This window comes from Passer montanus, unplaced genomic scaffold (genome assembly GCF_014805655.1).
Source record: "Passer montanus isolate IOZ18808 unplaced genomic scaffold, ASM1480565v1 scaffold22, whole genome shotgun sequence".
NCBI classification, from domain to species: Eukaryota; Metazoa; Chordata; class Aves; order Passeriformes; family Passeridae; genus Passer; species Passer montanus.
In genome coordinates this window covers 4,540,616-4,554,356 of record NW_024366815.1, presented here as the reverse complement: position 1 = coordinate 4,554,356, position 13,741 = coordinate 4,540,616, and positions in this window count along the sequence as shown.

Below are 13,741 nucleotides of genomic sequence, written 5' to 3'. Positions count from 1 at the left end.
GGGACAGAGGAGTCAAGAGAAAGGCAAAACTGCATTGAGGCATCAGCACATGGCTCTTCCTGGATTTGCTCCTGCAGAATTTCTCCTGGGGCTCAGCATGCTGTTTTTTAGAGCACAGCCTACCATTAATCCCCGTTTCAGGCTTGACATGTAACTGTCAATCCTGCAACCTCCTGGCACTTGGCCAGCTGGCTGGGTTTTCCCTGTCTTTTGAGATGAGCTATTTCAGTATTCCTAGTGTTAGCAGTATATATACCATCTATTTATGGCCTACATTCCTTCCTGTAATCAAACCCAGCAAAATCCATCCTGATATCATACAAAAGGGCACTGACTGTAAAAGAAAATAATTCTAAGAGAGAAGGGAAAAACAGGGAATCAGAAGTGATCCAAACACAAGACCAATGATTTTTTTTCTCCAGTCTAGCTGACCAGTGACCAGAAGAACTTCACAAAAATTTATCCAACCAAATAATCACTTTAAAAAACAAAATAAGCAAGTAAAAGAAAGCCAAAACCAAAAGCAAACCACTATAAAAAGCATCGCAAGACAATGAACGAATGTATCAATCCTTTAAGACCTAATACTGCTGTTGTTTAACCTTGTTTTTCAAACTGACATTCTCCTCCTATTCTATGAAGTGCTAAGTACCCTCAGGCTTCAGCTGCAGCCTCAGTTTAAACCCTGCATCACAACTCTAAGGAAGTTCAGAATGAGGGGGAAAATAATTAAACCAAGCAAGACATCACTGGGTACAGAGAATTTGGTTCCTAAAATCCCACTTTGATGGATAGATAAAAAGTGACCTTTAAAAGGAACACATGAAAGCACAGAAGCAGCTAGACAGTGCTCTCTGATAGCACTGTGTTTGGCAAATTGGCTTCTCTCATTAAATCTGTCTTTCAGAGGCAAAAATTCACTCAGCTTGGAGCACTTAAACTGCTGCAGCTCCTATTAGAGTGAATGTGAAGGAGTTACACTGGAAGGTCTCCTGCCACTCAAACTGTCACAGTACCAGGTGTTGTTAATGAGGATGTACCTGGATATTGCAACTCATTCACTAGAGTTCCCTTTTCAGCCCCTCTGCTGTCTAGTCTGAGGAGATGGGGATTTTTAAGGTATTTCCCTAGGGTAGGGGATTAGTAAATTTTTTTTAAATTCCCTTGAAGAACAGCATGTCTCCTGCTTAATAGATTATATGCACCAGCTTTGGAACAATGCTGAATTTAAAGTAGCAGGGATTTTTTTTTTTAACTCATCTGCTAGAAAAATACCAACCCCATTTTTTTTGGTCACATCTTTGAATGTTCAGTTGTTGTAAGAAAATACCAACAACCTAGTATGCTTCTGTGTATAGAAGACCTATCTTTTACAAAAGATTAGAGGCCAGCAGAACAGTCCTGCAGCACCTGTAGCACAGACCACAGGTGACACAAGAGCACTGCTCTGCAGACAGACACCACAGGGAAAGAAATACCTCAACTTCTGTGCTTGTGCTCAAGTAATATTGAGTGCATGGCTGCTGTGGCCAAAGGAAGTCAATATTTGTTCAAGGTTTGTCCTGAGCACATTCTTTTGATTTACATGAGAAACACTCTCAGTCTTATTTCTGTGAGTGCCAGAAAACATAATGACTATATGAAATATACCCCAGAGCTTCACATGAATTGTTTAAAAACCCCCCAAAACCCAACTATTCAAAATACAAACTACAGCATGGTTGCAGGCTGACCAGAGACCTCTATGTTCCCAGCTCATGCAGGAGAAAATACTGACAGGACACTGACCATGGAGAACCTCCAGAAACTACGTGCTCTCTGCCCAGGCCCACATGCCACCCATTTCCATACATCCCAGAATTACTACTGTTAGCTGGCACAGCATTCAGTTTGCCAGTTATTGTTTGATGAAAACCAGACATGAAGAACATCATTCTTATCAGCTTCCTGCTGTGCCTGGGAATGCTTTGGTAACAGGCACAGCGGTGGCCTGGGCTGGCAGGTGGGCAGGGCATCACTGCCAGTTCTGTGCTGTTGCACTGGACAGGCTGGAGCTGCACTGTGAACTCGAGCTGGAGGGACTGTGACCTGTAGATGGTGGGAGCAGGTACCTCTCAGGGTGGCTGTGACTGTGACTGTGCCACAGCAGGCACAGCTCTGGAGGGACTGTGGCCCTGCAGGCCACTCTGGAGCACGTGCACTTTGAAGGACTGTGCCTGAGTAAATCTCTGCTGCGGCAGGTATAGCCCTGAGGAGACTGTGGCTCACAGATATGGCTCCACCTGAAGCAGGTACAGCCCCTAAGGCACTGCAGACTATGGGTAAATCCAAGCTGGAGCAGGGGCATGGGGAGCAGCTTATTGCACTGTCAAACCATGGCACATTGGACTCGATCATCTTAAGGGTCTTTACAAATATAAATGATTCTATTGTTCTTAGCCTAAGGCATGGCATTGTTTTCCCACACAGGGAACATTAACATATGCAGCAACCCTGGCCGAAATGGAATACAAACACTTTCAAGGCTTCTGTGCAAAACCTCACTTACTGACCACAGCACCAAGAAGAGAAGTGGGAAGAGATAATAAACAGCTGTACTGTACACACTCCCTCCTCACAATGAAATACCTGTTCTATACACTGCTATCAGAAAGAAAAAAAAACCCAATCAAACAAACAAACAAACAAAAAACCACCAAAACCCAAGAAATTCTGGTATAAAAAGGAAAAAAACAGCAAAAAACACACACCAAAAAAAAAAAAAACCAATCAAACAAACAAACAAACAAAAAACCACCAAAACCCAAGAAATTCTGGTATAAAAAGGAAAAAAAAGCAAAAAACACACACCAAAAAACCAAAAACAAAAACAAAAAAAAAACACAAAAAAAAACCACACCAAAAAAAACCCCCAAAAAACCCAAACAAACCAAAAAAAAACCTCTCTACACTGGAACACACTAACTTTAACCAGCAACTTAATTCTACGATTGTAACTTACAGCAAGACAGGAGACTCTGCAACCTATTTAGAAGTTTAAGAAGCCTGAGCCCTTCATACTGAAGCAGAATACAAGTGGATGCTTACTCAAGTGTCCCCTAATCTTAGCAGAAAGACTGAAAACTTCATCTACTGGATTGACCCCACAGTCATTCTGGGATAGAGCCCTAAAGACAAACCCAGTTCCTTGGAACCTGATGGAACATGATCTCTCAAGGCTTTTACCTGACCAGCCCCATGCCAGATCTGCTGACTGAGCACTATTCAGCACAGGTCACTGTGCACAAAACCGCAGATCTAAGCAACCTCTCACGTTTATTTAGTCCAACTTCCTTCTTGCCAAGACCAGAGATGAGAAATAGAGGAAAAACACCCTGGTGTGCCCTGTTTTGTGGTCCGCTTCTAAAAGGTCTCTCCACGACCTTCAACAAGCTCGCCGTCCTGCGCCCAGGACTGCTCGGCCTGTCCCACAGCGGCCGGCCCAGCGCTGCGCTCCCGCCCGGCTGCCCAGGCTCGGGGAGCCCTGCGGGGCCCTTGGCGACAGGCGCTTCATGTCACACGGTGCCAGCGAGCAGCACAGGCTCACCTTCCCCCCTTCCCACCTTCCCACCTCCCCGGGGGTTGCCTGCCAGCAGGCTGGAATAAGCTCCTGGCCAGAGGAGGGAAGGCCGCACAGAGCCCTCAGCAGTCAGACCTTACATAACCCCACCAACACAGGCTGGGTGCAGCCTCACATCAAATGCACCGTCTGCAGATACAGGGCACATGGAAAAGAAAATCAACACAAACTATACTAATCAAGTACATTAAGACTTGTGAACTAGAAACTAAAATGTGTGTGGGGAGCTGCAGGCGGACAACTCCTTTCATCCTTTCAAAGCACTACTGATAAAACATCTAGAAAGATAATTAAAATTAATTAGTCTTTGAATTGTGCAGGAAACAGCATTAAAAACAAAGACAAAAAATTAATTTATTAGTAGAACACATTGATTTCCCAGGTCTTTGAAATATATGGGAGGGATTAATTTGAAGTCTGACTGTTTGAAATTAAATTTACCCTTTCAAAACTTTAGCCTGGCCAGTCTATTTTATTTCCTTCTTTGAGATATAATGCAAATTACATCATTTTGTCTCAGAATTGTTCTTCCAAGATAAAATAAATTTCCATTAAGTATGTATTTCTGAGTCAAGAGAGATGCAACAAAGTCTTTATTAGCCTTTTAAATAACTGAAAAAAAATTACATCTAACTTGGTTATTTCTCTAAATATTACTTTTACTCCTTTTTTGGTGAAGGAGTCTTTTGCTCTACATAAAGCAAACTATAGCCCAAGAAGTAAGAAACAGGCAATACTTAGGGTACTGCTAAAATCACTAAATAAATCAGTCTTCACTTAGATCAAGAAAATGATTGCATATTTAGACAGAAGACAGCCTACAATAAAATCACCCTGTCATTTTCAAGAGAGAAGAGAAACCTAAAATGTGCTCCCATACAAGGGCAACAGAAATTTACCTGGTTCATATTGTCTATCACAGTTTTCTTTCACTACTCCCGCTTACTTAGTAGTTGGGCCTTAAAAGCAGAAACAACTTTGGTTACCTCTTACAAGGTAATAAAATTTAGTTGCATCACTATATATGCACTACTCAAAAGTACTGAGTAATAAAGGGTTAAGCATTTTAAGGGCATTTTTCAATGTAACTGGGCAGAAGATGAGCAGCTGGTATTATTCTCCAGGGACCTACTTGAAAATACATAAATCCTGCACTGCACTTTGAAATATACTTTATGCTGACTGGAGCTTCCAGTTTTTCAGAGTAACCACTAAGACACCTGAGCTTTAACCTGAATCAGTATTAAGAAAACACTGCATTACAATAATTACATTCCTCACTAATAGAAGACACAGATGTAGAAATATAATACCCACATAAAAGTGTCAGGAGAGCAGCATCATAAAGACTGCTTTTAAAAATGCTGAAGAATTATCCCCTGAAAGTGTTGTTGCAACTTCTCTGTCCCTGCCCATTTTAGACATCCTGAAGTGACTGCAGCTTTGAGAACTTCTTGAACTTTTAGAGAAAAAAAATCTAGATAGAAAGACAGGTATTTGCATTTCTCATCTCATGACCATTAGACTGGAAATGTCTAGAATACACCAGAAAACAACAAGGAAATGGAAAACAGTCCCAGACATATTTCTCTGGGAGTGGAAGAGTGTGCCACCTTCTCAGACTGAAGGGGTCCCCTTCCCATACAGACCACATGCCCTTCAGACCAGCTCCCACCTCTGGAAGTCTATTTGGGTACCACACGCTGAAAAACCTCTGCAGTGCACTGCTACCAGGTTTGCCATCCATATGACCTCCTCAAGCTTTGCAGACATAGAGCCAGAGAGCAGGGGAATAAGCACAAACTCCCCAGTGTTCCTGAAGCTTTGATTAACCTCTGGAAATGGTTAATACACATCAAATCTTCAAGATGCAGCAAGGAGCTTAGCAGGAAGAAATCTGATCTTATTTGACATCCTACAGGTCGTAAGTCACTAATCTCTGTATATCAAAGACATCTTTCCCACTAAAGATTCCTCTTCCACTGGACTGAGAACAGAATAGGTATTTTTGAAACTGGGATCTAGAGAAACAGTACAAAGGGAGCAAGAAACACTCAAGACAGCCTACTGCATACTGAAATGTTCTATCAGCTTCATCAGTGCGGTGCACATCCTAAGAGAGGGATATAACCCAAACAAGAAGCACAACTCTAGATTTTACTCTTCTTTTGCAACTTTGGCTTCAGTATTGCAGCTTAATGCTTCACATGCATCCTAGGCTTCTTTGACATGCCTTTTTTTTTTTTTTTAACTGACCTGGTTTTGGAGCACTGAAAAATTCATAATGCTGTCTCAAACTGAATTTCCAAGTGCAGCAGTGTGTGCTGAGGAAGCTGCCAGCACATTTAGGTAACTGATCTTTCCTGCCGAGAGGATCAGCCGAGCACACAGTATTTGAGGGCAGGCACAGACCAATACCCTGGGAAACTGCAGAAGAGGAACACTGCAGAGCTCCAAGCAATACAAACCTTACTACTGATCTACTGAAAGACAATCATGTGAAAAAGCTGCTACATCTCAAATCCCTAAAACCCATGCCACTTTTCATATCACATTTAAACAGCAAAAACTTTCCTGAATTTAATGAGTATCAACAAATTTTGCTAGCATTTAATTTCATTAGCTAATCTTATAGACATTTGTTGAGTATCTGTCCTGTAACTCAGACTATTATTATTATTACTCCTGCTCTCACTACTATTATTACTGTGAGAATGAAGGGTTATGTGAACTATGTTTCCTTAGAAAAAACAGAGCAAATCTGAGTAAAAAAGACAGCAACACTCGATACTTTGTTAAAATGGTAATGAGTAGCACATTCAACGTTCAAGCTTAGGGAAGAGATTTTGACAAATCTGCAAATATAGAAATAAAGAATAAGTCCATGGTATTACATGCAACTCTACTATTACATATAACTCTATGGTATTACACAGATACTAATTACATTCCATTATTTCAGGGAGCATAGATTCACTAAGGAAGCAGAAAGCAAATATGTGCAGAAGTGCATAAACAAATTTTAGAACATCTTTTAGCTATAATCTTCCCTGCAAGCATCCACTCCCATGACACAGTTCTGTGGGCAACCACCACACATAACACAATCCAAAATCCTAAATTTGTTTAAAAATCTGTAGGTAAGAGACTCCAGTTCCTCACCTTTCCTCAATCTTTTCCCTAAAGAAATCTGCAGGAGAACTTCAGATTAGAATCCAGAAATGTATCTGAGACTAGAGACATGCAGAGTACTTTATACCATTCCTATTAGACTAAAGCTCTGAAATAGCAATCTATTTTTAAATAGACAACAATGTAATGCTGCTAGCATTTCATTCACAGACTAATCTCTCCTGGATTTGCTTAATGCTACACCCCTTTCCAGCAGCCTTCTATCAGCTCAAGGAAAAGCAGCTGCCTCAGTGCAGCAGAACTCAATGAAAAGGAACAAACCTCTAGTTTCATTTTACTTTGTAAAGTGGGGGGGGGGGGGGGGGGGGCAGAAGACAGTAGGAAAGCAATCAGTTTAATTAGTTCACAACTAGTGTTTAATAAAAAGGAGAAAGAAAATGGATAGAGTCAAAATATTGTAAGAATCTATACTACTTTATTAGTGCGAGTTGCTTGAGCACAACTAATTTTTTTCCATTTATCACTGTAATTAAACTATAAAATCCATTGAGTGGGAGTTTTGTTGAGACACTTAAGAATAAAACTGCTGTTTAAGTAGTATGTACATGAAATTATTTGTCAGCAGGCAAATATACTGAGAAAAAAAAATAGCTTTAAAACCATAATTATGCTTTTGTATACTACTAAAGGCACACACAGTGTCACTAGTGGTTCATGTGACTGTGCATTTAAAAACATAAAGTTATAAGACCTGCTAAGGTTTCTAGAACAGCTTTTGCAAATAGAGGAAAATAGGAACAAGAGACAGAGAGGAACAGTCTCTTCAGTTTTTCCAAACCCATCAGGCTAACACCAGGCGGCCAGCAAGATAAAACAAGAAATGCTTATGTTGCTCTGAGATCTGAAAAAAGCACAGCTGGCAATCCAGAAGATCCCATTCTCTTAGGACAAACACTAACTTGTCAGGTGCTAGGAAGGACAACAGCCTGTGCAGGATGTCACCTGCTGTCAGGATGACAGTCAAAGCCTCTGGCAGTAAAAGGCCAAGTCCTCATGCCCTGGGTGCATCACCCCAAGCTCAAAGGCATGATGACAACATTATTTTCCAGAGAAAGGGCACCCTTCCATCTTCCTGATTATTAAAAAAATGCATCATGAGGAACTGCAGCATCAAGACCAAAATCTTTTTACTCTTCACAGCATTTTACAAATGACATTGTATCATTTTAGCACCACAATGTGATAGCAGTGAACAGGTCAGGAAATTAAGACATGCAAAGAGTTGAATGTTGTAATGGCTGCATTTTCAGGAAAAAGGGATTTGTTGGATCTCCTATGCCCTCAGTCTAGTAAATAAGTTCCAGTAAGAGTCTGAAACCTCTCAGGAAGAAGACTCATGAGCAGCTCTGAAGAGGTGTATTTGAAGAAATTCTCCAGCAAGCATTTCAGAGTAGACAGAATACTGTCTTGGTATAATATTACCTGGTGATGTACCAGAGCTAGAACTGCTTTGCTGGCACCAAGATCTTAAGACTCCAGCTTAAAGATTAACTGCTTTTTCTGGTTCCTCCAAAGGTCTCTGACTGAACATGCACTGACAATATTTACTCTTGTGTCTCCCTACAGCATCAGCATTCCTTAGAGCCACAGCACTAGCTGACAGAGAAAAAGAAAGAAAATGCATATCTCTTGCATCCTCTTCATATAATTAGTACTTAACCCAGTTAATCACACCATTTAATCTGATGACACCATGCAGAGCTCAACAGGACTGAAAAGAGATTATTCTCATAACCTCTAAAGCACAGGGCTGGCATAATTTGGTTAATTGGGCCAAAGCACTTCATATATTTCTCTCATGTCTCTAACTTTTAAACCTAGGGGCACCCCTAATCACTCTTAAGACAAAAACACAGTTATTTACCATTCTATTATTTAACACTGTAGAATCATTTATTCAACATAAAAACCAGAAAACCATAAATTTGAAAGCCCACTCCCAATTCAGAACCAGCATCAAGCCTGTATCCTGTGTCGCTGTGCCACTCCATGTGTCCAACTTGGAGATGCCAGCTCGCCAGCGAGTGGCAGGGAACACTCTTCCATTCCTCAGGAGGGCAGGAGGGTGGCTGAGGCTTTTGCCTTGCACGGGCGAGACATGGACGACAAAGGCGGAAGAAAGGAGTGGACTCCTGTCGGGGTTGAAGTCCTGCTTTATCGGGGACAGCTTCAGGGAGATACACAACCGAGGAGAACCAGCCGACAGAAGTCCAGGAGATGGACTGTGCAACAGTATATAAACACTTTGGTTAGTTCGTTTCCCCTGTTGTAATGGTTCTGCCCCTGTTGCCTCCTCCCTCCTCCTCATGTCAGTCTCCTTGCCCCCACCCCCTGCTCTTTAAAAAGATGCCAAGTCATTCCCCTAATCCCTCCCCAGTACCTGTTCATCACTTGACAACCCATTCCCTTTTTCCAGAGACTTCTACCAGGGACGTCGAGTGTTTGGTTCAGGGGCTGGGGCCCTCCCCCAAGCTTCCCCCACTGATACATTTAAATGTCAATCTTCCCACTCCCCACGCCCCCCAGCCCCATTGGCAGGTGGGCAAACCCCCTCCCCTGTTTCCTCCCCCCTTTATAACCCCTTGCGCAGCACAGTTTGGGGTCTTCAGTTGGTTGGCTTGCAGACATCTGATCTACAAGTAAACCTGGACTTCGTCCCCAATGGGAGTCTACTCTCTTTATTTCTACTGGTGTTGCTAAGTGTCTCGTCTGTGGAAAGAGAAAGCCTTAGCCGCTCACCTGGCCTTCTGAGGAGCAGGTGGGAGGGTGTCCCCTGCTGCTAGCTGTGCCAGAGCTAGCCAGGATACTCCAAGTGGCATATTGGAAAGGCACAGCTTCATAAAATTTCTGGGGAACTCTATTGCAACTAATTGCCATTTCGGTGTCTACCAGTTGGAGCAGGTACATGTGGACAAAACAAAATGCTTTTAAGTAAAACAAACCCAACAGAACCTATGTCAAAAGAGCTTCTCACAACTAGTCTCATGACTAGAACACTTAGACCTTAGTGGTGTATTTGAATCCCTGTCCTAAACCCAGAAGTAATGCAGGTGCAGTCTTTCAATGTAGTGTCACAGCTCAACCATCCTATAAGCATTGAAAACCACTAAAGCAAACTTCTAGAAAGCTGGAGGGAGGACAATTCAATGATTGTGATGCAGATCCATGTAGCAATTTACACCACAAAAATTACGTATGCACTATCACATCTTCATGCAAAGGAAAGTTAAGAAACAATTTTTCAGTATCAGAGTTATAGGCACCCCTCTATGGAAGACACCTGAAGAAAGAAATGTGATATTTAGCAAGAATTAAGCCTCAGTTTCAATGTCTTTGTTCTGTTAAGTACAGAAATTTCAGCAACTACAATATATAAATATTCAATATACTTTGCTTAATGTCTATATGTCATGTGTAGGACTACAGCTATTTCTTAATTTCAGTCTTTTATTTTTTTACCAAACGTGTTCTCAGATAGTCATCAGATCTTGGGTCACCAAAGACCAGCAAAGAGGATGATAAAATCCACATCTGGGAAAAAGGCCAAACCCAGCTTGTACTGATGCTCCTGCTTGTGGTAATCGGCGAAAGAAACGTAGCGCTCAATATGAGTGATCAGTAAATCTCGAAACTTTATTGATAGGCACATACATTTATATGGGTGTTAATGGAGCTAATACATATTGCAAAAGGTGAGCTCATTATTGGTTAGTTACTTATCAGCTAACTACACCTACCTTAGCATTCTTGTGACTGCTATGTTGCAGCTGTCTACATATTTTCTTCATATTTCTAACTAACGATCCTCTCCCCCATCCTGATGTTGCACCAAGGGCACAGTGCCCTTGCCTGATTTAGACACTGACTGCTGGCTCCTATACCCATCTCCTTCGTCCTTAACTAACGGTATTATATCAGTGTGACCTTTGTCAGCTAGCCAGCTGTTCACAAAATCCTCCACACCTGCTCTTTGATTATTGAAGAAAATGAGGCAAGGAGACCTGCTCCTTTTGAATGCTTTTATTAAGTGATCAGGTCTGGGTGGGGGCCCGAGGGGTTGCGCACACCGCCGCTGCTCTCTTTGCTGATGCAGAAGAGGAGATGGACAGTTTTGCTTCACAGCAGAACTGGGGCTTCCGTCCTCATGGGCGTGCCTAGGAAGATGGTTTCTGGCTCATTGTCTGGGGTCCTCATTCTGACTCAGTTCTAGTCAGGTCACCGTGACATATAAAATTTTGTTGGTGGGGTAGGAGGACTTTTTGCTAGTAGGACCTTTTATTTAGTTCTTTAAATCTTCAGTTAGTTCATAGTTTTTAGGGTCTTTTGTTGGATTTTCTTGAATATTTCTTAATTTGCATATTTCCTGGGGATGTTTCCCAGCGCCATTTTGAGGAGCAGTGGAGGCAGTACCCAACAAGTGTATCGGTAAGGTAAGGGGATTAACAATAAGGATAACTTAAAGATCTAACATTTAACAACAATGTAATTAACACAATTTACTTGTTCATAACAATTATTAGGAGAAATTTGCATTTTATTTTCTTCTACTTATCAAAGTTATCAGCTGTTTCAAGCGATATAAAGCAGCCAAAGGGAGTTGGGACACAAAAGCATGAGAGGAAAAAAAACAACACAAAAGCCCACAAAAAAAAATCAAAAAGCCAAAATCCCAAGGAAGAAGAAAGACATTGAAATAAAATACTTCTGGAAATCATTACTCCTGCAAAAATTTGTCAATCTTAATTACAAATTTAATACTGTCAAGAGAAATTCCCAAACAGAGCTGATTACACTTCAAATTAAGATAAAAATAGGCCATTCATACCCTGCAAAAGAGCTGACACTTTGCAGTACTTCTGAACTACTTTCCTTTGATGTTTTTTTCAGAATCTGATCCTTGCAGAACCTGAACGTTTTTCAACCTCTCATGGATGCCCCCAGCCCCAGGGCAGCTCTCCAGGTGCAGCCCCAGCTGCTGGGTGACACCTGCAGAAGTGCAGTGCCAGTTACAAACACAAGCCCTTAATGATGAGAGTGGAGCTGCCCTCTGCCCTCGCTGCAGCAGCACAGGTAAAGGAAGCCCAGGCTGAATGTGCTCCCTTCCAAGCCGAGGGACACAACACGTACAGCCACAGAGGTCTGCAGGTCTGTGTTCTGTCTGGTGCTGCAGCTGTGCAATGCTTAACATCTCTGGAAAACTTAAATCCTTAACTGAAATCCCCTGTGCTCCTTGTGGCATGCTTTTCAGTATCTTAAACAACCCTGCACACTGCTGAGAGTAAGTAAAGCAAGACTTCCCCATTAAATGCTAACAGAAGTGCGCCGCTGGGAATTAAACACTGACTACTCAGTGATCAGCTCTCCTTTGGTGCCATGCTTGGGCAGAGAAGTGGAACTTTATTTAGGAGCAGAGCCCTAAATATACAGTCCTACACTATAATTTTTGGACTTGAACTGAAACAGACTCTTCAACAATTCTGCCATGCTTGGGCAGAGACATGGAACTTTATTTAGGAGCAGAGCCCCAGGCTCAGTCCTACACTATAATTTTTGGACTTGAACTGAAACAGACTCTTCAACCTGAGTTATGGAAAACCAAGCTCCTAAATGAGCATTCTGTGGAACCCATAACCATGAGAAAACCCCAAATTTACACCATTCTGTTGTGTGTAAAAATGAAACTGAAAATGAGAAGCATGATTACATTCTCGTTTTGTAATTATGAGCCCAGTTTCACGTTGCTCCTCTCAGCCCACAATTAGCTCAATTCACAGTGGCCTGGCAGGGCAGAGAAGACTGGCAGTACAATCAACCCCTGTGAGACAAAGAAAAATGGATTTCTTTCAATTGTGCTGTCCAAAAAACTGCCCTATCTACACGCCTGCTGTAGAGGACAGGTCTGTCATTTTACACAAACACAGCTTCTCAAAGAGGCCGCCTTGCACCTATGAACTGATCCTGCTCATCTTGGCTCTGTGAGAACTTTCTCCAACACTGAAGTACGTAAGTACATTTCAGCAAGCTACAGGAAATGCAGTGGAAGTAATAATACAGTAATTGCAAAAAAAAAAAAGTAATTGCAAAATAATAAAAGAGGAATCACGTCACATCAGTAGTAGTTGTCCTGAATTGTACACAGACACATGAGTTTTCAACCACACTCTGCTACTCAATTGCCTTGCAGGCAATATGTTTTCTAAATTGATTCCAGATTAAACACCATCTTATTTTGCAATTAGAGCTTTAAGTCATGACAGTATCAGCACGCATTGCTGCACCAGTGTAATAACTATCTTAATGAGGGACTAAAGAGTCCTTACACTTCTGATGCCATCTCTAAAACATAAATGACATAATAATTCAGGCTGAGAACAATTACTTATAAACACCTGAAACACATGGGGCTTGGGACTTGCGGCAAGTCATACACTGCCATTACAATATGAAATTGCACCATGATATAACACTGTGTCTTTCTGAGAAGATCAGAGGTGTGTTGGCTGGACTGTGGTCACTATTTCCAGTGAAGTGAATGGAGAGCATTTAATCCAGCTGTTATCCAGTCTGCTCAGAACTGACGACCTAATTTGGAAATTGGATTACACTGCACACACAGATTAACGCACTGCTGTACAGCTGCATGGATTTATGATTCCCATGGCAACCAGCAGAAAATGTATCCCGGTAATTCTCCCCGCACCAAGCAGATCTGTCTCCATGCAGCACTAACAAGATTTATCACTAGCACAGTCATATTTTCAATGAATTCAATGCAGATAACTAGACTGGTATAATCTCTAACTCTCTCTGCATCTTAAAATACCAATTCACAACCAGAAGAGACACACATATGATGCACTAATGCTGCAAGCAAGCAATGAAAATCCTTGGATACTATCTGAAATGTATAATTTCTTAGAAAATATTAGT